The following is a 25,320-nucleotide window of genomic DNA, read 5'->3' on the forward strand; positions in this document are numbered from 1 at the left end:
TCTAAATAGGTTGTGTTGTCTTTACACGGGGTGGGACTGGTGATGGATCACGTGAAGCACACAGGCGCATGCCATTGTGGGGCTGTCCGATTCGAAGTCTGGAATTCCCCAGAACTTATCGTTTTCGATTGCGAGTATGCCGGTTCTTTACCATTCCAATAATACCTGACAGCGTATCGTTAATTTTAAAAAATGGAGAGCATCTGATCTTTTCACATTGAACAGAATGGTTTAACAAACACTGGACATCAAGGCATCCTTTTTAATAGTGATGGAATAGAGAAACAGGTCTGACTGAGAATGAGAAAAAACGGCCCTAATCACAAATGGGGAACTGTCATGACTCATGTCTCAATGTTATAATGCAATAACTGGACATAACATAATTACTGCAATTCATGAAAGAAATGTAGTATGACAAAATGACTCACCCATGTTTCTTTACCTAGCTGTAGAATTTGCACCAAGAAGCAGAACTATCATTATATTGTGCCAAAGAATCAGTTTACCCTTTTAAAGGTTGGATAACGTTCATATGTATAGAGGTGTCACTCAAAATGTATTCATATATGGTTCAGGTTCATTGGTAGTGAATCCTGCAATTAACGTTTAAAAACGGATTTTGATTATCTTGTTTTACAGGGTATGGATAATCTGACCACATATACATTCAATACACACGCTGCCATGCACACCTTCTTTAGGACCTGTGGAGTCCAAAGTTTCTACACCCCACGCTCCAATCCTGATGGAGATGGTAAGGACGACCAGTAACAAACACAGTAACAGTCATGTTTACCTTTTTATGTAAACCTGAAACACGCCCTGTATTGTTGTTTGTGGTAAAACAGGGAGGATAGCAACATGTTGGTGTGTCTCACATGCATGAAACTGAACCGACGGGTTTGGGTGTGTGTTTGTTCCCACCCCAGACATAGCTCCACACTGTTCGGACCCAGGTACAGTACGCAGTGTGACAGTAGAGAAGTTCTGTAGGCAGAAGTAGGAGGAGACCATGTAGAACTACCCAAATATCAGAGACTTGTCTAAGCCTGTAGCAGACACACACAGCTGAGATAAAACACAGTCCCTTATTGTGTTATAACTGAGACAACTTTTTATTCTAAATCAAATTAACTTTATTGGTTCATGAACAATTTGAACATTTGTTCTAAACTATTGTATATCATTTCCAAAAATAAAAAGACCAAACCTACCCTGTTTGGTTACAGTCAATGTATGCAAATGTTTCTTATATTTGGCAAATTCACTATTCATTTATGTCAACATTTGTACGGTAAACTGAGAATAGTAGTGTATTAGGAATCATAAGTAAACTGTTCTTGACTAGGAAAATAGACTTTAATAACGTATTTCCTTCAACAATAGTTCATTCTGGATATATCAGTGCTATATGATCAATAATCGGAATATGTCAGATACATAAAAATCAGAGCAAACAGATGTAACTACATACTGTAAGATTAACAAACCCAAGTAATAATGTTCTCAGAAGACTAATAGATCTTCAGATTATTTGGTCCTTGATCAATAACTTGGAATGTGTTGACAATCATATAGCGTCAAAACCAAATCTAGAGGTAACGAAACCACAGGAGCTGAGTACGGTGACAGAGCATGGCCCTCTGGTGAATAGAAAGGAGGGGGGTCTATTAGACTAGAGAAATATCTATCAGAGTTAGAGAAAATTGTCAGACACCCCTTGCTGGACATCAGTTGTTACAGACATACAGATTGATTATAACTGCTGGAGAGATTCATGCTTTTACCCTGCATCAATATTCATAGTCAAAGACTTTACATGCACTCTTAGTGCCAGGGTCAGTACCAGTCAACTCAGGTGTTGAGACCTCATTTCACTTTTATAGAGAAAGAGAGAACAAGGACTTTTACTTTGTGTACTCCGAGCTTAGGCATAGTCTTTTACACTTGCGGATGTAAAACCCAATGCTGTTTTTATACATGCCTCACTCTAACTAAACATTGGGTAGGCTATTGCATGTATCATTGACATTTGTCCCCTAATAATAAGAGTAGGGATGTTTGTAGAACTGACGTAACATTTGTCTATTTCGAGGTCTAATGTAGGCTTATGATGACTCACCTTAACTTTGCCGTATCCCTTTGAGCCTATGATGCAGCAGAGATCTGATGGGAGGAGCCAGCTGATAGGGAACTCCAGGAAGGAGAGGTACTTCCTGAGGACACCGATGGTTGACAGAGAGAGGAGACTGCAGTCTGTGGCAGAAAGGAGAAACCTAGTTAGTGTACCACTTAAGGCCAGGCACCACAGGCTGAACTATCTTTTTTGCATCTACACCTATCAATCTTGAGATTTGTTGGCATTTTGGTCCAGTAATCTTAGTATTTTCAAAAGGTTTACATAAAAATTGTCAAAAATGTGAAATGTTTTATTTTGTTTATCATACTACCATCATTAACATTTTAATGAATTTTAACCACTTTAAAATGGACATCAATAATTTCAAAGCTCACTACATTAAATTACACAATTTAAAAGACCATTTCAAACTGGACTATATTTAGTAACTTTCTTTGAAGAGATGTGATTCGGTCTAAATATGTGTTTGTTGTTTGTAGTATAAATTAGTGTACTTCTCTTTAACTGCAATTTCCCTTTACATTTACATTTTAGTCATTCATTCAAGGGTTTTTCTTTATTTGTACTATTTTTTTACATTGTAGAATAACAGTGAAGACATCAAAACTATGAAATAACACATATGGAATCATGTAGTAAACAAAAAAGTGTTAAACAAATCAAAATATATTTATTGAAATAGCCACCCTTTGCCTTGATGACAGCTTTGCACACTCTTGGCATTCTCTAAACCAGCTTCACCTGGAATGCTTTTCCAACAGTCTTGAAGGAGTTCCCACATATGCTGAGCACTTGTTGGCTGCTTTTCCTTCACTCTTCAGTCCGACTCATATCAAACCATCTCAATTGGGTTGAGGTCAGGGGATTGTGGAGGCAAGGTCATCTGATGCAGCACTCCATCACTCTCCTTCTTGATAAAATAGCCCTTACCAAGCCTGGAGGTGTTGGGTCATTGTCCTGTTGAAAAACAAATGATAGTCCCACTAAACCCAAACCTGATGGGATGGCGTATCGCTGTAGAATGCTGTGGTAGCCATGCTGGTTAAGTTTGCCTTGAATTCTAAATAAATCACAGACAGTATCACCAGCAAAGCACCCCTACACCATAACACTTCCTCCTCCATGCTTTACGGTGGGAAATACACGCGGAGATCATCCGTTCACCCACACTGCGTCTCACAAAGACACAGCGGTTGGAACCAAAAATCTCAAATTTGGACTCCAGACCAAAGGACACATTTCCACCGGTCTAATGTCCATTGCTCGTGTTTCTTGTCCCAAGTAGGTCTCTTCTTCTTATTGGTGTCCTTTAGTAGTGGTTTCTTTGCAGCAATTCGACCATGAAGGCCTGATTCACACAGTCCCCTCTCAACAGTTGATGTTGAGATGTGTCTGTTACTTGAACTCTGTGAAGCATTTATTTGGGCTGCAATTTCTGAGGCTGGTAACTCTAATGAACTTATCCTCTGCAGCAGAGGTAACTCTGGGTCTTCCATTCCCGTGGTGGTCCTCTTGAGAGCCAGTTTCATCATAGCGCTTGATGGATTTTGCGTCTGCACTTGAAGAAACTTTCAAAGTTCTTGACATTTTTCGTATTGACTGACCTTCATGTCTTAAAGTAATGACGGACTGTCATTTCCTTTTGCTTATTTGAGCTGTTCTTGCCATAATAGGGACTTTTACCAAACAGGGCTATCTTCTGTATACCACCCCTACCTTGTCACAACACAACTGATTGGCTCAAACGCATTAAGAAGGAAAGAAATTCCACAAATTAACTTTTAAGAAGGCACACCTGTTAATTGAAATGACTACCTCATGAAGCTGGTTGAGAGAATTCCAAGAGTGTGCAAAGCTGTCATCAAGGCAAAGGGTGGCTATTTGAAGAATCTCAAATATAAAATATATTTTGATTTATTTAACACATTTTTGGTTAGTACATGATTCCAATGTAGAAAATAGTAACAATAAAGAAAAACCCTGGAATGAGTAGGTGTGTCCAAACTTTTGACTGGTACTGTATTCTCCAGACTTGCCCAGAGGGAATTGTTAATTTAAATAAAATGTTATTTTCAAAAATGCGCCAAAAACGCATTGAAAGTATCTTAAAGATAGAAAGATGAAAAAAGTATTAATCCACAATCTGCTCTGGACAAGTTCGGTCCTAGAGTGTCTTAACAAAATGACTTCATCCAGTGTCCAGAAAAATTGATTTGTGCGATATGTAAATATACACATATTTACAGTGCATTCGGAAAGTATTCAGACCCCTTCACTTTTTCCACATTTTGTTACGTTACAGCCTTACTCTAAAATGGATTAAAATGTTTTTTTCCCCTCATCAATCTACACACAATATCCCATAATGACAAAGCAAAAACTGGTTTATAGAATAAAAAACGGAAATATTCAGACCCTTTACTCAGTACATTGTTGAAGCACCTTTGGCAGCGATTACAGCCTCGTCTTCTTGGGTATTACGCTACAAGCTTGGCACACCTGTATTTGGGGAGTTTCTCCCATTCTTCTCTGCAGATCCTCTCAAGCTCTGTCAGGTTGGATGGGGAGCGTCGCTGCCCAGCTATTTTCAGGTCTCCCCAGAGATGTTCGATCGGGTTCAAGTCCGGGCTCTGGCTGGGCCACTCAAGGACATTCAGAGACTTGTCCCGAAGCCGCTCCTGCGTTGTCCTGTTGGAAGGTGAACCTTTGCCCCAGAGGTCCTGAGCGCTCTGGAGCAGGTTTTCGTCAAGGATCTTTCTGTACTTTGCTCCATTAATCTTTCCCTCGATCCCGACTAGTCTCCCGGTTCCTGTCACTGAAAAACATCCCCACAGCATGATGCTGCCACCACCATGCTTCACCGTAGGGATGGTGCCAGGTTTCCTCCAGATGTGACACTTGGCATTCAGGCCAAAGAGTTCAACCTTGGTTTCATCAGACCAGAGAATCTTGTTTCTTATGGTCTGAGAGTCCTTAGGTGCCTTTTGGCAAACTCCAAGCGGGCTGTCATGTGCCTTTTACGGAGGAGTGGCTTCCGTCTGGCCACTCTACCATAAAGGCCTGATTGATGGAGTGCTGCAGAGATGGTTGTCCTTCTGGAAGGTTCTCCCATCTCCAAAGAGGAACTCTGGAGCTCTGTCAGTCTGACCATCGGGTTTTTGGTCACCTCCCTTACCAAGGCCCTTCTCCCCCAATTGCTCAGTTTGGCCGGCCAGCTCTAGGAAGAATCTTGGTGGTTATAAACGTCTTCCACTGTGTTCTTGGAGACCTTCAATGCTGCAGACATTTTTTGTTACCCTTCCCCAGATCTGTGCCTCGACACAATCCTGTCTCGGAGCTCTACGGACAATTCCTTCGACCTCATGGCTTGGTTTTTAATCTGACATGCACTGTCACCTGTGGGACCTTATATAGACGTGTGTGCCTTTCCAAATCATGTGGTAAATTCAATTGATTGGACATGTGGACTCCAATCAAGTTGTAGAAACATCTCAAGGATGATCAATGGAAACAGGATGCACATGAGGTCAAATTTGAGTCTCATAGCAAAGGTTCTGAATACTTATTTACATAAGGTATTTCTGTTTTTTATTTTTAATACATTTGATAAAATTTCTAAAAACCTATTTTGGCTTTATCATTATGGGGTATATTGTGTGTAGATTGATGAGATTTTTTATTTATTTAATCCAATTTAGAATAAGGCTGTAACGTAACAAAGTGGAAAAAGTGAAGGGGTCTGAATACTTTCTGAATGCACTGTAATTAAATATTGCGTAATTTGCATATTCTAATAAGTTATTTCAGATTTCTTTTTTATACAAAAAAGTATTATATTTGTGTCTACATTCAACTGGTAAAAGTTGATTGTGATATGATTAAGGGAAAACAATTACCCTATGAGGGTGTGGTGTCTGGCCTTAAGCAACATGTCACTCAATGTCAATGAAAAACACTGATCATTTACATCTTTTGAGGAGACTGTGAAACTTGGATATCTACAGTAAATGGTTCATGGGGCAAAAGAGGCTTTAGGTAAGCTGGTGAAAATGAGAGGGGAGTAAATGTTAGCTTTGCTAACAGGCTTTAGAATCACATTGAGGCTTATCTCTCTCTCTCTCAACACTGAACACCAATTTGAAATCACACACTTTAAGGTCTGGGTGTGGCATGTTTACAGCTAATCAACTTGTGAAAAAACAACCCTCTCTCAACAATGCTCATCATTAGATAAAAGGTTCCTGGCAGAAATCTAATGAACAGGTTGATCTCACACCCTATAGTAATAGAAATGTGTCATCTCTCTTGTCTGTTCTCTAGATTAAGGGGAAGGAGGACAGGGTATAGAGTGGTAAATGGTCTTGTTTGTTCAAAACAGTGATCAAGAAAGTCCCACTCTATAAGTCTAATAACACTTAAAACATGCAATATTTTCTACTGTGAGCCATGATGTGGCACAGTAATAACATTATCTAGTAATAGCAGTAACTACTTAATTTACACTTAATTCACAATAAGAGTCAAGATCCAGATAGCTGGATTCAAGAGTCTGAATATTATGTAAGAGGAAGGTTTGAATCAGACGTAAGGCAGATTAATCTAGGCCAAGATGGAGTTAACAAGAGAGAAAGAGATCTGCCCATCTGCTACATTAAGAGGGGTTTAAAAGTTGGACCCTGGCCTAAGCAGTGTAAAGCTTTAGGAGGGGCTGTGATGATGTGGCTCCACTATCTTACAAAGGCCAAAGTCCTAAAGAGTTGGCGGAAACACAAGTGTAACAGAGGAGGGAGGGTGTTGTTGTATGGGAATAGATTCACATCCAGTTGGGAGAAAGGGACAGATGGCGACTGTGATAAAGGGGAGTTGTAGGTCCACTTGTAAAATGCCCTTTGTCTTTTATTACTGTAATTGTGAATAGGCTGACTAAGAATAAAGTACCTGCAGGATTTTTAGGTACTTAATTCATATTCAGCCTATTTACAATTACAGGAATATCACCCAGTTTGTTGTGTCCCTACCTACTCCTTACTGCCACCAGCTGACTAAGTGCAAGTGACACTAATTTCAACAGTAGGTGGCGGTCTTTGCTTAGGCTCCAGTTCCAACTACACTGCTTTAGATCAGTTCTCCCTTCTTGTCCTTACGAGCTTATACGTGTACCAATTTAGATCTGTTGTTCAAAACTCAATTTACCAACATGCAATGTCCTGTAACTGATGCAAATTGTTTTAGATGTGTAATTTATAATAGGCTAAATCCCTTATGCTGACAATTATTATCTGAATACAGGTATTTGATAAGGGCTTGGTCAAATGAAATCTTTGACTTGCAAGAAAATCCTACAGATAGGCCTACTTGCTTTCCCCAGGTTTTCCTATGAGACAAAAAGTTACATAAAATCTGGACAGGGAACTAATTACATTGCCAAAGTTCTGGGCAGTGAAAGACTTCGTGTGAGTGAACAATACACAATAATTATCAGGACACAGTATGGCCCTTCCAGCCATATTAAGCCCGAAGGTTCCGTTTCCCTGGTTGCAGCTCAAATGGGTAAAAGGTCAACATCTTTAAGCCTTCACAAGGGAAAGTAGCAAGGCAGCAAAGTAACCTCTCAAATGTTAGGAATAAGATAATATGCAATTTGGGATGGTTGTCAACCTGTTTATGTTTTCTAATGAATTGTCATGTGGTTCATGATCATTTATGGATGGATTATGGTCTCTGGATGTTCCATGTCACATTCCACACTCTACAGTAACTCTACCTCTCCTCTCCCACTCTCATCAGTGTCTGAAACTAGAGAAAACTTCACTTCTCCTCTTCCCTGTTTAGTACAACCTCTCATTGGAGACTTAATCCAAGTTGAGGAAATACAGATGGCCTTATACATTCACTTCCACATAGTTTTCCCTCCACATCCTGGGGATTTGGCACAGTGGAGAAAATGGTGTGCATCACTTGTGGGTCTAAGTCTAATGTCACATTCAACACTCGCTACAGTAACTCTACCTCTCCTCTCCCACTCTTTCTCTCTTGTTAACTCCATCTTGGCCAAGATGAATCTGCCTTACGTCTGATTCAAACCTTCCTCTTACATAATATTCAGACTCTTGATTCAGATCTGGACACACCACACACTCATCCTTCCAGACAAGAGATGAGGTCTGGGTGTTGGAGGAGAGCCAGGGAGGCTCAGCTCAGAGCAATCTGGTCTCAGAGCATTTCATATGATTCTGTACGTAAATCCGAGACACTCCATTTAGTATGATATGTTACGTTTCATGTGGTATGAATTAATTTGTGAATGTCCATCACCCATTTCGTATTATATGTTACGAATTTGCAAAAAGTACAATATATTACGAATTTGCAAAACGTACAATACGTTACGAATTTGCTAAATGTATATGTTACGAATTCTAGCAAGGTGGCTAACGTTAGCTAGCTGGCTAACATTAGCTAGGCTAGGTGTTAGCATTAAGGTTAGGGGAATAGTTAGGGGAAGGGTTAGCTAAAAGGGTTAAGGGAAGGGTTAGGGGAAGGGTTAGCTAACATGGTAAGTAGTCGCAAAGTAGCTAAAAAGTAGTAAGTAGTTGAAAAGTTGTTGATTAGCTCAAATGCTAAAGTTGTCCATCATGAGATTCAAACTCGCAACCTTTGGGTTGTTATACATTCACGTTATACGCCCAACCATCCACCCTGACCTTGCCTTAAGTAATCATCTGTCTTATGTAACCATACCAAACGTAACATATACTAATTTCAGTGTCACGATTTACATTTACTATGTCATGTCTAGCCTATGAGACCAGGCTGCTCAGAGAGGAAGTGACCGAGCAGGAAGCACTAGTCAATGAACACATCTGTTCTCTTCACTTACTGTGTAAACCTTACTACACTGTAATGCAGCTACAGTACACATCACAATAATTGCTGAGGGAACCCAAAACCAAATATCCTGTGCGCGCTGGCCAGCTACTACATTTTTAACATCTATTAGTTTATCACATGAGACTATGATACGACCAAACACAAAAACAGTCTTTATTTCATTTCACAATAGTCTGATGCTACTGTTGGACTGGTGTCCTCTACAGTTCTCCAGACATCCTCTCTCCTCTTCTCCTTCGCTAGTTCTCCTCCCTACTCTCGTTAGGACGTGATTTTGTGTGGGTTTCTGAGAGCAGGGCCATCTGCAGATCCAGCGGTGGAGTGTGTTTTTGTATGTGTGTGTGTTTGTAGGGGGGTGTGGGGGAAGGGAGGTTGATGTGTGCCGAGATTTTTAGCATGTGGTGTGTGTATGCTTTATAATTATGGAGTCTCGGAATGTAGCCTACAGAGCTGGTTTCTGGAATAGGTCCTGGATCTGTGGACAATGTGTTTCTTAGAGTACTTCCCTTGGGACGGCATGTGCTTTCCACAAACAGATGAAGAACACACTATTAAAATACAATTAAATCTAAAGGACACACACAGGTCCGCCTTACAATGACGGACAGTGTTTTAAGGACATAGTCTAGTTCGTACCTGACAGCCTTGTAGATGGCAGTGGGATTGCTATGGCCACTCACTCCTCTTCCATTGAAGGTCAGCACCTGAAACAACAAAAATATTAATTTGAAGATACTTTATGCCATAACATAAGATAGTTATCAAATATCAATGTGAAATGTACGCTATATGCTAAATAAATACATTGAACAAAAATATTAAACCCAACATGCAACAATTTCAAAGACATTACTGAGTTAAATTCATTAAGCCCTAATCTATGGATTTCACTTGACTGATAATACAGATATGCATCTGTTCGTCACAGATACCTTAAAAAAAAAGTATGGGGCGTGGATCAGAAAACCAGTTAGCATCTGTTGTGACCACCATTTGCCTCATGCAGCGCCACACATCTCCTTTGCATAGAGTTGATCAAGCTGTTGATTGTAGCCTGCGGAATGTTGTCCCACTCCTCTTCAATGGCTGTGCGAAGTTGCTGGATATTGGCGGGAACTGGAACACTCTGTCGTACACATCGATCCAGAGCATCGCAAACATGCTCAATGGGTGACATGTCTGGTAAGTATGCAGGCCATGGAAGAACTGGGACATTTTCAGCTTCCAGGAATTGTGTACAGATCCTTGCGACATGGGGCCTTGAATTATCATGCTGAAACATGAGTGGATGAATGGTAGGACAATGGGCCTCAGGATCTAGTCACGGTATCTCTGTGCATTCAAATTGCCATTGATAAAATGCAATTGCGTTCGATGTCCGTAGCTTATGCCTGCCCATACCATAACCCCACCGCCACCATGGGGCACTCTGTTCACAACAATGACATCAGCAAACCGCTCGCCCACACGATGCTGCTCTGCCATATTCCCGGTACAGTTGAAACCTGGATTCATCTGTGAAGAGCACACTTCAAATCAAATTGTATTTGTCACATGGGCCGAATACAACAGGTGTAGACCTTACAGTGAAATGCTTACTTACAAGCCCTTAACCAACAATGCAGTTTTAAGAAAAATAAGTGATAAGTCAAAAATATAAATAATTAAAGAGCAGCAGTAAAATAACAGTAGCGAGGCTATATAAAGGGGGTACCGGCACAGGTTAGTAGAGGTAATTTAGGTAATATGTACATGTAGGTAGAGTTAAAGTGACTATGCATAGATAATAAACAGAGAGTACCAGAAGCGTAAAAGAGGGGGTGGGGAATTAATGCAAATAGTCCGGGTAGGCATTTGATTAGCTGTTCAGGAGTCTTATGGCTTAGGGTTAGAAGCTGTTAAGAAGCCTTTTGGACCGAGACTTGGCGCTCCGGTATCGCTTGCCGTGCGGTAGCAGAGAGAACAGTCTATGACTAGGGTGGCTGGAGTCTTTGACAATTTTTAGGGCCTTCCTCTGACACCGCCTGGTATAAAAGTCCTGGATGGCAGGTAGCTTGGCCCCAGTGATGTACTGGGACGTACGCACTACCCTCTGTAGTGCTTTGTGGTCAGAGGCCGAGCAGTTGCCATACCAGGCAGTGATGCAACCAGTCAGGATGCTCTCGATGGTGCAGCTGCAGAACCTTTTGAGGATCTGAGGACCCATGCCAAATCTTTTCAGTCTCCTGAGGGGGAATAGGCTTTGTCGTGCCCTCTTCACGACTGTCTTGGTGTGTTTGGAACATGATAGTTTGTTGGTGATGTGGACACCAAGGAACTTGAAGCTCTCAACCTGCTCCACTACAGCCCCGTCGATGAGAATGGGGGCGTGCTCGGTCCTCTTCTTTTTCCTGTAGTCCTCAATCATCTCCTTTGTCTTGATCACGTTGAGGGAGAGGTTGTTACCTGGCACCACACGGCAAGGTCTCTGACCTCCTCCCTATAGGCTGTCTCATCGTTGTCGGTGATCAGGCCTACCACTGTTGTGTCATCGGCAAACTTAATGATGGTGTTGGAGTCGTGCTTGGCCATGCAGTCATGGGTGAATAGGGAGTACAGGAAGGGACTGAGCACGCCAGTGGCCATCGAAGGTGAGCATTTGCCCACTGAAGTCGGTTACGGCGCTAAACTGCAGTCAGGTCAAGACCCTGGTGAGAACGACGAGCACGCAGATGAGCTTCCCTGAGACGGTTTCTGACAGTTTGTGCAGAGATTCTTCGGTTCTGCAAACCCACAGTTTCATCAGCTGTCCGGGTGGCTGGTCTCAGACGATCCCGCAGGTGAAGAAGCCAGATGTGGAGGTCCTGGGCTGGTGTGGTTACACGTGGTCTGCGGTTGTGAGGCCGTTTGGACGTACTGCCAAATTCTCTAAAACAACGTTGGAGGGGCTTATGGTAGAGAAATGAACATTAGATTCTCTGGCAACAGCTCTGGTGGACATTCCTGCAGTCAGCATGCCAATTGCACACTCCCTCAAAACTTGAGACATCTGTGGCATTGTGTTGTGTGACAAAACTGCACATTTTAGAGTGGCCTTTTATTGTCCCCAGCACAAGGTGCACCTGTGTAATGGTCATGCTGTTGAATCAGATTCTTGATATGCCACAACTGTCAAGTGGATGGATTATATTGGCAAAGGAGAAATGCTCACTAACGGGATGTAAACAAATTTGTGCACAAAGTTTGAGAGAAATAAAGCTTTTTGTGCATATGGAAAATGTCTGGTATCTTTTTATTTCAGCTCATTAAACATGGAACCAACACTTTACATGTTGCGTTTATATTTTTCTTCAGTGTAGATCAATTTTATGTCTGGTTAATGGAAGCTTGCCTTGAATATCTGTGTCTCTGCCTGCATCCCGAATGGCACCATATTCCCTATCTAGTGCAGTTCTTTGACCTGGGCCCTGGTCAAAAGTAGTGCACCAGAATAGGGTGACATTTGGGATGCACAGTCTTGGCAGGAGACAACTGATATTTAAGAGCCTATTTCTGCTTGCATGCGTGTTCACAAGAGAACTAAGGGAAGATGGGAAAAAGAGGAGAAAGCAGGTCAAAGGGAAAGTAAAATAACTTGACTAAAGACGCATCAGTTTGAGAGTGATATAGGCAGAGGCTAAACGATGACCATGATTATGCCCCTGAAACCAAACATAAAGTAGGACACCACCCACCTTCTAATTTAACCCATGAACTGTGTGCTCAGAGCAGAGAGAATCCCTTGCCATGTACTGGCCTGAGGGAGATATTTTACATCTGTCAGAGTTTAAGTAGTGATGGGGGGGAAAAAATGGATACAGTTACATAGAGATATTATTTTTGACAATATATCGTATTGTATAATTTTTGACAAAATCGCAATATAATTTTTGCGCTAGTTTGCTGTAGCTGCACCAAAACTCCTGTTTTTTTCCTTCATAGCTTGTTCTCCATCTTCTTTTAAAATAGGGAGCCAATTCGTTTTCAGCACTTTTATTTCCATGACTGATCAATACTCGTTTTCTCCTGGCTCTCTCTTGACCCTCTGTAGAAGACATATGGTGAGCAATATGTTTGGAACATCGAATCGCAATAAAATCACAGTATAGAATCACAATACATATAGAATCGGCACCTAAGTGTCGTGATAATATCGTATCGTGAGGTCCCTGGCAATTCCCAACCCTACTTGGATGAGACAAAAATATATAATTACACATAAAAACACCAGTTTCTATAAATATTAGGTGTTGCCAAAGCAAACAGATAATAACAATGGCTTCCAAGCGGGGAGAGAAGTGGATATCTGCTTTAACTCTTTCTTTGCTTATTCTAGGCTTAGACTTAACATGCTAAAAACTCTAACAGCAGTAAACCAATAGGAATAGGTTATATTATGGGAAATATTATATTTAACTTTTATGATTTAGTAAATCTTTGTGCATAATCCTTAACAGGATGGGGGAAGACATAACCATCCATTGTTGTCTTTGATTTAAAAAAACACATCAGTAGGATAGCCTACACTGAGCTGTTTGGTTCTTAAGTGAAACTGCTAGCATCCTGCTGTGCCCTCTCATGCTTATTTATTTATCTGAGAAAGACTGCATTCAGCTTTTGTCAGAATACTAATGGTTAAGGGCAGACATAAAAAAAACAAATAGTTAAGATCTCAATTCCCAAATTCCTTTTGGTAAATGTCCTGGAACGTCTTTGTGCGGTTGATAGAAATCTGGGAGTAAACATGCCAACAGTGACCCGATCTCCAACTAGCACCACAACCACATTCTGCTGCTGCAGACAGCAGCCATGTTGTTCCTGAGAGATGTTTACATGTCGCCTAGTCCCAGATCTGTTTGCGCCGTCTTGCCAACTCCTATGCTCATTGCCATTATGTTGCATGACAATGACTATAGGAGTTGGCAAGACAGACAGCACAAACCAATCTGGGATCAGGCTAGTTTACATGTAATGTGGGGTTAATACAGAGAAAGAAAGACATGGCCCTCTTTCATTTCATTATTAGTGGAGCTTGGGAAGCCTGTGAGAGACATATGCAGATACAAAACACTATTGACAATGATCATGAGACTGTGGTGCCAAAACTGATATACACACAACAGTCTATACAAATGATCCAGCATTTTTCAGGATTAGAAATAATAGTGAGATTTGTCGATGAGTTGATCATCATACCAGGTTGATGGAGTGTGCTCTGATGTGCTTCAGGATTAGAGAGGAGGCCATTGAGATGCTCCATTCTACGTTGGGGTCGTCTGGCAGTTATCTGAAAGATGAAGAGGGGAAAACGTTAGAGTTACACTGGGGCTCTGGTTGAAAGTACGAACAAATATGAAAATGTATGCACTCACAACTGTAAGTCGCTCTGGACAAGAGCGTCTGCTAAATGACTAAAATGTCAATGTAAAATGAAAGTAGTGCACTATATATGGAATAGGGTGCCATTTGGGACATACACAGTATTAACAGAGGCCTATGCAGGCCCTTCTCTGCCTGGCTAGAATATTGCAGCACACCAACCAACCAAAACAGTAGCCTGACTTCAATTCAACAAAATGGTTGCCCAGTTTTAGAATTAAAAGTTAGTTTTTGCCACTGATCCACACCTTTTGGATTTAGGAAATGTAGCCAACTTCTTACTATGCAGAAGATTCACACACTGAGCACACTGGAAAATGTGTTATTTCTTTTAGAATGTATGCCAGCCAGGGTTTACTGTGGCTGGGAGGTTAGGGGTCAGTGGGGCCTTAGCATAGCCTGGCTTACGTGACCCACGTGACTCACAGCGCAGGGAGAGCTGTGGCCACACTGGTCTGAAAAAGGAGGCTGTTTGTTAATGCAATATTTGCTCAGAAATTGTGCAACGGTTTTGATTGGTTCTCTCAAATGCAATTATTTTCTCAGGGGTTGAGACCTCTCGTTGTTTGGATTTCAAAATACAACTATTGTAATTGAAGGGGGTGGCGCTTGGGGGCTGTGTGTGGCTGGGTGTTTGAGTGATAAAGACACAGAGGAGAACCAAACAGTAAAAGCACAGCCCCCTTTATTGTCGACGCATTGTGCCGACAACATCAAAGAGCCATTCCAGACTCTGAAGTCAGGAGGACTGAGAGTTTTAGGTGTTAGCCAGACTAGCCTTAGCATCCTATTCAACTGAAACTACAGCCCAGCGAGAACAAAGACCATAACAGTTACATCGCACACACCACTGGGTTCAAATAGTATTAACCCTTTTCAAATACTTTAGCTGTGCTTGATTGAGCCACAGAGTTTCTAAACCCAGAGGTGTAACATCGTGAGACTTCCGGGAACGCTTGCAAAACAGACCAAGCAGACCAGGCCAGGGTTTGAGAAGTCATTGAAAGAAGTGAAAAATTCTTCCTTAGTTGTTAATTTTCTCAAAATCTGAAGGCACAACCTAGATTTGAGCCATTGTCTTAAGTAGTTGAACATATTACTCCAACCACGTGAAAGTGACAAACTGACACGTTTTCATTTTCGGCGTCATTGCCCATAGGAGGCACAGGGGCACGTGCCCCCTCAGGACAAATCTGGGGGGCACATGCTCTACCAATTGAGCTACAGAGGACCACATTACATGTTTTGTTGTTGTTTCTCTGTAATACTACTAGCCAGCTAGCAATTTTATGAAGTTGGCTTTAGCTAGCCCAGATAGGTTCCCAATCTCCCAACCTCATAACTAGCTACCTCTGTAGCTCAATTGGTAGAGCATGGCACTTGTAACGCCAGGGTAGTGGGTTCGATCCCCGGGACCACCCATACGTAAAAATGTATGCACACATGACTGTAAGTCGCTTTGGATAAAAGCTTCTGCTAAATGGCATATTATATTATATTATTATAAGCCATTTCAGGCTATCAATCAAGTTAGCGCTAGCTTGTCTAACTATCTTAGCTGGCATACCTGCTGGCAAGATTGGTAGACTATAGAGATCAAATCAAATCAAATGTTATTTGCCACATGCGCCGAATACAACAGGTGTAGACATTACAGTGAAATGCTTATTTACAAGCCCTTAACCAACAATGCCATTTTTAAAATCTCTCTAAAATCTTCAGTCATCCAAAAGTTATACTTAAATCCGAACTGGTTCTCAAGCAAATTAGTAAGATTGTCTCACCCACTGTTCAAGAAAGGCCTTTTTCCCTTTATTCAGATTACAACCTCTCACTTTCAGTTATTTGAAAAGGAAATAATCTCCCAAATGTCACTATTTCTAAAACAAGCCATAGAAAGTTGGTTGCAATTTCAATTTAATCCTCCAGAAACGACAGAACAAATAATGCAACAAATATTGTGGTTAAATTCAAATATACTAATTGACAAAAAACCTTTATTTTTTGACAGAATGTTTAAAAAAGGTATAATCTTCGTAAATGATATCATCGGTAGGACTGGTGGAGTTATGTCGCACATGCAGCTAACAAAAACATATGGAAATGTCTGCTCTACCCAAAATTACAACCAAATAATTGCAGCCTTACCGCAAAAGTGGAAGAGGAAAGTTGAAGGGGGAGAAAGTAAGGAACTTGTCTGTCGGCCTTGCATTAAAGAACATAATTGGTTAAGGAAAACTGTGATAAATAAAAAAGTATATCAGTTTCACTTAAGGACCAAAGGATTGACAGCCGTCCCATATAGATTGCAAAATAGTTGGGAAGAGATCTTTGACGTACCGATCCCATGGCATAGTGTTTATGAACTGACACGCAAAACGACACCGGATTCAAAAATTAGAATCTTTCAATTTAAATTATTATATAAAATTCTTGCTACCAATATAATGTTATTTATATGGGGGATACAATCTTCCCAGCTCTGCAGATTTTGCTGTGAAGAGACAGAATCATTAGATCATTTGTTTTGGTTCTGTCCATTTGTAGCTTGTTTTTGGACACAGGTCCAGGAATGGCTAAAGGATTGCAATATTTACCTGGAACTAACCTTGCAGATAGCATTACTGGGTGATCTGAAAAGTCATAGTCAATCAATCAATAATATAATAATACTTTTAGCAAAAATGTTTATTTTTAATTCACAATCTGTAGAAGCAATGAGAATAGAAAGGTTCAGAACTTTTGTAAAACATCACAGTACGGTTGAAATATATATGGCAAATAGAAATCCTATATGGATGGTGTTAAGAGATAGGTGGGAGGTATTGAATAGAGTTGAAGGATGGGACTAATAACAAATAACAACAAATAATAACAAAGATAGCTAATAATGTAAGCATACTGTGTCCATAATAAATATATAGGTTGTATGTTGGGAGCTTTTGGGAAAGAGCACAGTTAGAAAGATATGGCATTTAGAAGCAAACCGGATGGACATCATGAAAATGATCGGAGAGGTTGAGAGTAGAAGAAGTTCAGGAGCAAAAAAAAAAAAAAAAATATATATATATATATATATATATATATATATATATATATATATATATATATATATATATATATATATATATATATATATATATATATATATATATATATATATATATATAGAATTATTGTAAAATTAACTCTGTCCATAAGGTGTAGATAGTAAGTATAGACCGGAAGTAGAGGCCTGGGCGTTGTTGTTCACTAATTTACTCCAAGTAGGGAAAGGATGGTGGGGTTGAAAAGTAATAAAGGGGAATATATATATAAAAAATAAAAATAAACATGGGGGATTGGAAGTGATGCAGACAATTACATTGATAGAAGATACAATCTATCTGCAATATTAAGCTGATCCATTCCCCCCGAAAAAAAAAAAAAAAAAAAAAAAAACAATGCCATTTTTAAAAATGTTTTTTCTTTTTTCTTTTTAAGTGGTAAGTAAAATAGAAAAAAAGCTAACAACCAAAGAGCAGCAGTAAAATAAAATAACAGTAGGGAGGCTATATACAGGGGGGTACCGGGGCAGAGTCAATGTGCGGGGGCACCGGCTAGTCGAGGTAATTGTGGTAATATGTACATGTGGGTAGAGTTAAAGTGACTATGCATAAATAATAGACAGAGTAGCAGCAGCGTAAAAGAGGGGGGTGGGGGTGGGGTGGCAGTGCAAATAGTCCGGGTAGCAATGATTAGCTGTTCAGGAATCTTATGGCTTGGGGGTAGAAGCTGTTGAGAAGCCTTTTGGACCTAGACTTGGCGCTCCGGTACCGCTTGCCGTGCGGTAGCAGAGAGAACAGTCTATGACTAGGGTGGCTGGAGTCTTTGACAATTTTGAGGGCCTTCCTCTGACACCGCCTGATATAGAGGTCCTGGATGGCAGGAAGCTTGGCCCCAGTGATGTACTGGGCCGTACGCACTACCCTCTGTAGTGCCTTACGGTCGGAGGCCGAGCAGTTGCCAAACCAGACGGTGATGCAACCAGTCAGGATGCTCTCGATGGTGCAGCTGTATAACTTTTTGAGGATCTGAGGACCCATGCCAAATCTTTTCAGTCTCCTGAGGGGGAATAGGCTTTGTCGTGCCCTCTTCACGACTGTCTTGGTGTGTTTGGACCATGATAGTTCGTTGGTGATGTGGACACCAAGGAACTTGAAGCTCTCAACCTGTTCCACTACAGCCCTGTCGATAAGAATGGGGGCGTGCTCAGTCCTCTTTTTTTTCCTGTAGTCCACAATCATCTCCTTTGTCTTGATCACGTTGAGGGAGAGCAAGCAATTACTAAATGTACTGAATAAGACTCACATTCCTTTAAATTTTTGCAGGGAAGCATATTTTGTAAAAAAAAACTTTTAAAAAACAAATGTTTTCTTACATAGAATTAAGCATAATGGTTATGGCTCCAGATTGCAGGAAAAAGCTGTTTCAGGTGTTAGAAAAATTCTAAATTCTCCAATTTACGGATGGGAGGCCTAACCCCTATTCCTGACCACCCCCCATCCTTCCTTACGTATTTTGTGCCCCTTCAGATTTTTGGGGTGCATGACGCCCCTGCCTGGCACAATGGAACCAATGGAATAGCCCCAGAAAGTGTAAAACCCACCCATCTGGTACTCAAGGCAGACTCAATCAAGCAGACATAGTATTTGAACGATTTCAAATACTATTTGGACCCAAGTCTGCATCTCACACCTTCCTGAGCTACCCAAGTCTGTTCATCAGACAACCTGATCACTCAACACACCATCTATCTATGGGGGTCACTCATTGGCTAAATGCTGATCACTCTCACAGCCCCCCCCCCCCCCCCCCCCTCTTTCTCTCTTGCACACTCTTTCCCTCGCTCTCAGTCCCTTTCATTCTCTCTCTTGCTCTCACATCGTCTTTCATTCCTCTCTCCCGCCTCTCTCTCCCTCCAGAGACATCAAACATTAAAAAGAGAGAGAAGGAGAGAGGCAGTGGAGCATGTCAAGAATGATTCAGACACACTCGGGTCGACGCAGTTCAGATGAAAACAAGGCGGGTGGAGGCAGTTCAGGTTCCCTCTCCCTCTCTCTCTCTGGTTAGCCATTCTCTGCTAGCTACATGTTGGTCCTCTGTAGCTCAGCTGGTAGAGCACGGCGCTTGTAACGCCAGGGTAGTGGGTTCGATCCCCGGGACCACCCATACACAAAAATGTATGCACGCATGACTGTAAGTCGCTTTGGATAAAAGCGTCTGCTAAATGGCATATTATTATTATTATTATTATTATTATTATTATTATTATTATTATTATGTTGATCTGAACCACAACAAGAATAGGAGGTTTGACTGGTGCAAAATGGATGCATAGGGCTAATAGAACACATGATGATATTGGGGGGGGGGGGGGGGGGGGGGGGGGGGGTGTAGACACTGGACAGACAGCAATGACCTGATGTCTTGTACATTTTGAGATGAGGATGGGGGGCGGAGGTGATGGGGTAGAGGGTGAATAGAGGTCGTCCCACCTCCCCTTGGTTCTTCACAATGGGGGCAGGACAGTTGTTCCTGTGGAGGGGCTGATGGATCAGGAAACAAATCAAATGCCTGCCTGTGCTATGGGGTCAGGCCTGAGGGGTGCTGCGTCACAGGGGTGGGGGCTGGGTGCATGAAGGGTGTTCTGGGAGGGGGGAGTATTGGGGTTGAAGTAGTCTGCACTCCTACAGCATTATGATGATTCCTAATTATGGTTATATGCTCCATGTTGTCTTATTTTTTGGACTTTGGTCCAAAGCATTGGTAAATGGTCATTAGGTTAGTATGCATGGAGGCACAATGTGGAAAAAAGTAAAGCGTGATATAAAATTAGAAATGTCCTATGGTTGCAAAGGCGTGAGACGTCGAACAAGAACGTTCGGCTTCACGTCCACATCTCCATTAACAAGACATGCAAATAACACCAAAACACATCATCAACTTTAATCCTTCATACCCTTCACAGCGAACAGCTATTGTTTATTTTTGTAAAATGTTGCTTTGAAGTGCAACTGTAACTTTCTGTTCTTCTTCCACAAGCCTGTAAAAGAAAATTACGATTCCGTTTTTACCCAGGCAACCGTAGCTGAGCAGAAGAGGACAAGGAGAGGGAAAAAAAGAAAATTGAACAAAAGACAGATGATCTACCTGACCTTTCTTGAAGCGGGATGCAGGCAGCAGAGTGAGTGTCGGCTTTGCTATGGCAACAGTGCCAAACGCCCTAGAGTAACCTCCCCCTCCCCTTCCCTAGCCCCCCTCCTGCAGCTTTGCATGTGGATGTTTAATTGCTTGCAGGCGTTTGGATGGAGTGGTTGAACTTTGGTCCAGTAGACTAGAGGGCACTGGCTTGTTTAGTCTGGTCACATGGGCCAGCCAGAGGCCTAGGAAACAGCCACGCAAGTTCGAGCTCCTGTCCCCACTGTCAGGTTTATAGGGCATGCTGGGACAATGCTGAGAACCACCACTGGTTGGTTGACTCCTTCACGGCACACTGACCTTACATGACACACAAAATGTCTTATATAAAAGAAAACACTGCAATATTGAATTTATTTACTTAGGAACCGTGGGAAGTCTAGTGTAGTCTAAATTGTGTTACACAATGTGTTTTGTTAAATGTTATCTTTTACAGAGGGGATGATTGGCTGTGATTTTACTTTCAATATTTCTACAATGTTTTATTTGTACCCTTATAGGCCTACATGTATTTAACCTTAAAACAGCTGTAGCAAATACAGTGTTCAGTCAGATAAGGGCTGCTATGCAAAAACACCTATTCTTCTCAATATACGCACACATTATTTACTATAAGCTGAGCTCCATCATATCACTTTATTTCCCCCATCCAAAATGGACAAGTGTGCCCTTGAGATGATGAAGCGTTTCAACCATCAACAGACAATTTTTTACTCTAGGGCAATTCCATGGTAAGAGAGTGACACTGAGACTGAGATTTTTCACTTTAAAATGTATGTCAAACAAAAACCAATGATTGCAAAGTTAAACAAACCATACAACTATGCACAAGGACTACTTTTAACATTATCCACAGAACATTTTACAAAAACACATTTACTTGAAGAACAAAGTTTGGTAACAGAATGACTGCACAAACGGCACAAACTGTCATTCTGTTACCAAACTTTGCATTTGGACTGTTTTTCAGGTAAATGTGCTTTAAAAAAAAAAATATCTGTGGAAATTGCTAAAAGTAGCCCATGTGCATATAGTTGTTGGTTTATTTAACTTTGCAATCATTGATTTTTCTTACTCTAACACCATGGAATTGCCCTCTACTATACTCCCCCATGTGTTGCTGTGATTGCATTAACAGGAGGCCAGGACAGGACAGTGTGTTGAGTGGCTGATATGGGAACACAGTGAGGGGTCAATGCCAGGGCCAACACCGTGGGGTAGGATGATACTTGGTGACTCTGCTCTGAGTGACTCCTGCCCTCTCTTTACTCTTAATGGATACCAAAACAACAAGTTGGCTATGACACTTATATCCTACCAAACTATCAGGGTCAGGGTCATCTTCCTTAGGAAATACTGTATCTACTTGGTGCAGTGGACAGATCAACATAAACACAAAACGTATTTTAATTTGTGGAGCGACACTCAGGTCCAAATGAGGCTGTGATGAGGCCACTGAAGTTAGTCACCTCTGCAGAAGTTATAAAGCAGTGAGGTGGCCTGTGTCTCAAATGGCTCCCCATTCCATATATCGTGCACTACTTTTGACCAATGCCCATAGGTGGTCCTCTGTAGCTCAGCTGGTAGAGCATGGCGCTTGTAACGCCAAGGTAGTGGGTTCGATCCCCGGGACCACCCATACACAAAAATGTATGCACGCGTGACTGGTAAGTCGCTTTGGATAAAAGCGTCTGCTAAATGGCATATTATTTATTATTATTGTCAAAAGTAGTGCACTATATTGGGAATAGGGTGCCATTTTGGATGCATCTATGAAGTTGCTGCTGTACTCAGTCAGAGGGAAGACTACAGTACAGTCTGCTCCATGCCAATGCGCCGACCGACAAGTTCTCTCCCTCTCATGTTGTGCAGGGGGTGAACGGAGGTCGCGCCAGTGCAAGTGGAGAGGCAGTGGAGCATGCTCAGATAAGGGCTGATCACAAAGGCCATGCCCCGTGATGCACTGGGGCCCTGCACAGAGACTGTCAACACAGCTGTCCTATTCAGCTGGCATTAAGGTCTGATGAGGACGAGGGCCAGACAGCCAGCCACCAGTACGACTGACTGACTGTCTAGAAGAGAGGCAGAACACTGACTGACGAGAGAGAGAGCGATAGATAGAATATAAAAATAGAGAAAAGAACAGCATGCTCCACTTAGGATATGCATGCATCACATGATGGTGCAGGGGCCCAAGTAATTTTTTTTGGTGCTAATGCCTGATTTTAGACGTTATGCTGAACTACAGTGCCTTCAGAAAGTATTCACAGAAAAACCTGGTTCAGTATGCTTTCTACCACACTGGGAGATTAATTCACCTTTCAGCAGGACAATAACATAAAACACAAGGCCAAATCTACACTGGAGTTGCTTACCAAGAAGACAGTGAATGTTTCTGAGTGAATGTTACAGTTTAGACTTAAATCTACTTGAAAATCTATGGCAAGACCTGAAAATGGTTGTCAAGCAATGATCAAATACCAAGTTAACAGAGTGTGAAAAATGTTGAAAAGAATAATGGGCAAATTTTGAAAAATCCAGGTGTGGAAAGCTCTTAGAGACTTACCAAGAAAGACTCACAACTGTAATCGCTGCCAAAGGTGCTTCTACAAAGTATTGACTCATGGGTGTCAATACTTACGTAAATGAGATATTTCTGTATTTCATTTTGAATAAATGTGCAAAAATGTCCCCCAAAAATGTTTTCACTTTGTCATTATGGGGTAATGTGTGTAGATGGGTGAGAGAAAAAATACATATAATCCATTTTGAATTCAGGCTGTAACACAACAAAATGTGGAATAAGTCAAGGGGTATGAATACTTTCTGAAGGCACTTGGCTCTAGAGACTGGGTAAACCATATTAATTAAATCACTTTTTGACAGCATCCCTTTTGATTTGAACAAAACTTTCCATACATGTTTGCCCATGGAAGAAGCGTCAGAAAGTGACTTTTTGGACCTGAATGACAAAACATTCAGGAGATAGAGGTTCTCAAAGTTGACCTATTTTGCATACCCCACTGTACCATGAGACATCCATGTCTTCATCCCTGGAAAAAATACACGGTTGAGTTTGATATAATTTAAGCTTACAAACAGGTTTAATAATTGCTTTTATTAAATTTTTTAACCTTTTAATGTCAACAATTACTGAGTTACAGTTCATATAAGGAAATCAGTCAATTGAAATAAATTCATTAGGCCCTAATCTATGTAGTTCACCTGACTGGGAATACAGATATGCATCTGTTGGTCACAGATACCATTTAAAAAAAAGGTAGGGGTGTGGATCAGAAAACCATTCAGTATCTGGTGTGACCACCATTTGCCTCATGCAGTGCGACACATCTCCTTCGCATAGAGTTGATCAGGCTGTTGATTGTGGCCTGTGGAATGTTCTCCCACTCCTCTTCAATGGCTGTGCGAAGTTGCTGGATATGGCGGGAACTGGAACACGCTGTCGCATCCCAAACATGCTCAATGGGTGACATGTCTGCTGAGTATGCAGGCCATGGAAGAACTTGGACATTTTCAGCTTCCAGGAATTGTGTACAGATCCTTGAGACATGGGGCTGTGCATTATCATAATGACAGCGATGGCAGCGGATGAATGGCACGACAATGGGCCTCAGGATCTCGTCACGGTATCTCTGTGCATTCAAATTGCCAACGATAAAATGCAATTGTGTTAGTTGTCCATAGCGTATGCCTTCCCATACCATAACCCCACCGCTTGTAGCATCATACCCAAGAAGACTCGAGGCTGTAATCGCTGCCTAACGTGCTTCAACAAAATACTGAGTAATACTTATGTAAATGTGATATCAGTTTTTTATTTTTAATACATTTGCTCAAATTTCTAAAAACCTGTTTTTGCTTTGTCATTATTTACATTTACATTTACATTTACATTTACGTCATTTAGCAGACGCTCTTATCCAGAGCGACTTACAAATAGGTGCATTCACCTTATAGCCAGTGGGATAACCACTTTACAATTATTATTATTATTTTTTTATGTAGTGTTGTGGTGTCTCTCTTGTCGTGATGTGTGTTTTGTCCTTTATTTTATTTTTGCCCCCGTCCCTGCAGGAGGCCTTTTGACTTTTGGTAGGCCGTCATTGTAAATAAGAATTTGTTCTTAACTGACTTGCCTAGTTAAATAAAGGTTAAATAAAACAAAATAAAATAGGACTTTGCCTGTGCTTAGCTCCATTCCGTTTCTTTCTTATCCTGAAAGACTCCCCAGTCCCTAACGATTGCAAGCATACCTATAACATGATGCAGCCACCACTATGCTTGAAAATATGGAGAGTGGTACTCTGTAATTGGATTTGCCCCAAACATAACTCTTTCTATTCAGGACAAAAAGTTACTTTAGTGCCTTGTTGCAAACAGGATGCATGTTTTGGAATATTTGTATTCTGTACTGGCTTCCTTCTTTCACTCTGTCAATTAGGTTAGTATTGTGGAGTAACTACAATGTTGTTGATCCATCATCAGTTTTTCCTATCACAGCCATAAACTCTGTAACTGTTTTAAAGTCACAATTGGCCTCATGGTGAAATTACATTTACATTTACATTTACGTCATTTAGCAGACGCTCTTATCCAGAGCGACTTACAAATTGGTGCATTCACCCTAT

At 41.2% G+C, this 25,320-nt stretch overlaps 1 long non-coding RNA gene and 1 pseudogene across 2 annotated transcripts in view; one reads left to right on the forward strand and one right to left on the reverse strand.

Moving 5' to 3' along the window:
* The first annotated feature begins 672 nt into the window (after nt 1–672).
* LOC311142498 lies at nt 673–25,024 on the forward strand. Its single transcript, XR_014614327.1, has 3 exons — nt 673–757; nt 20,552–20,657; nt 22,544–25,024. It is a non-coding gene; the product is annotated as an uncharacterized lncRNA (long non-coding RNA).
* Nucleotides 1,570–25,320, reverse strand: part of LOC311142494 (N-acetylglucosaminyl-phosphatidylinositol de-N-acetylase-like) — a 33,723-nt pseudogene continuing 9,972 nt past the window's right edge. The window contains exons 3-6 of the transcript XR_014615536.1: nt 14,249–14,339; nt 9,671–9,738; nt 2,126–2,259; nt 1,570–1,646 (exon numbers count right to left, since the gene is read on the reverse strand). The product of XR_014615536.1 is annotated as an N-acetylglucosaminyl-phosphatidylinositol de-N-acetylase-like (transcript). The remainder of the gene's footprint in view (nt 1,647–2,125; nt 2,260–9,670; nt 9,739–14,248; nt 14,340–25,320) is intronic.

Source organism: Coregonus lavaretus, assembly GCF_964263955.1.
Source record: "Coregonus lavaretus genome assembly, chromosome: 15".
Classification (NCBI taxonomy): domain Eukaryota; kingdom Metazoa; phylum Chordata; class Actinopteri; order Salmoniformes; family Salmonidae; genus Coregonus; species Coregonus lavaretus.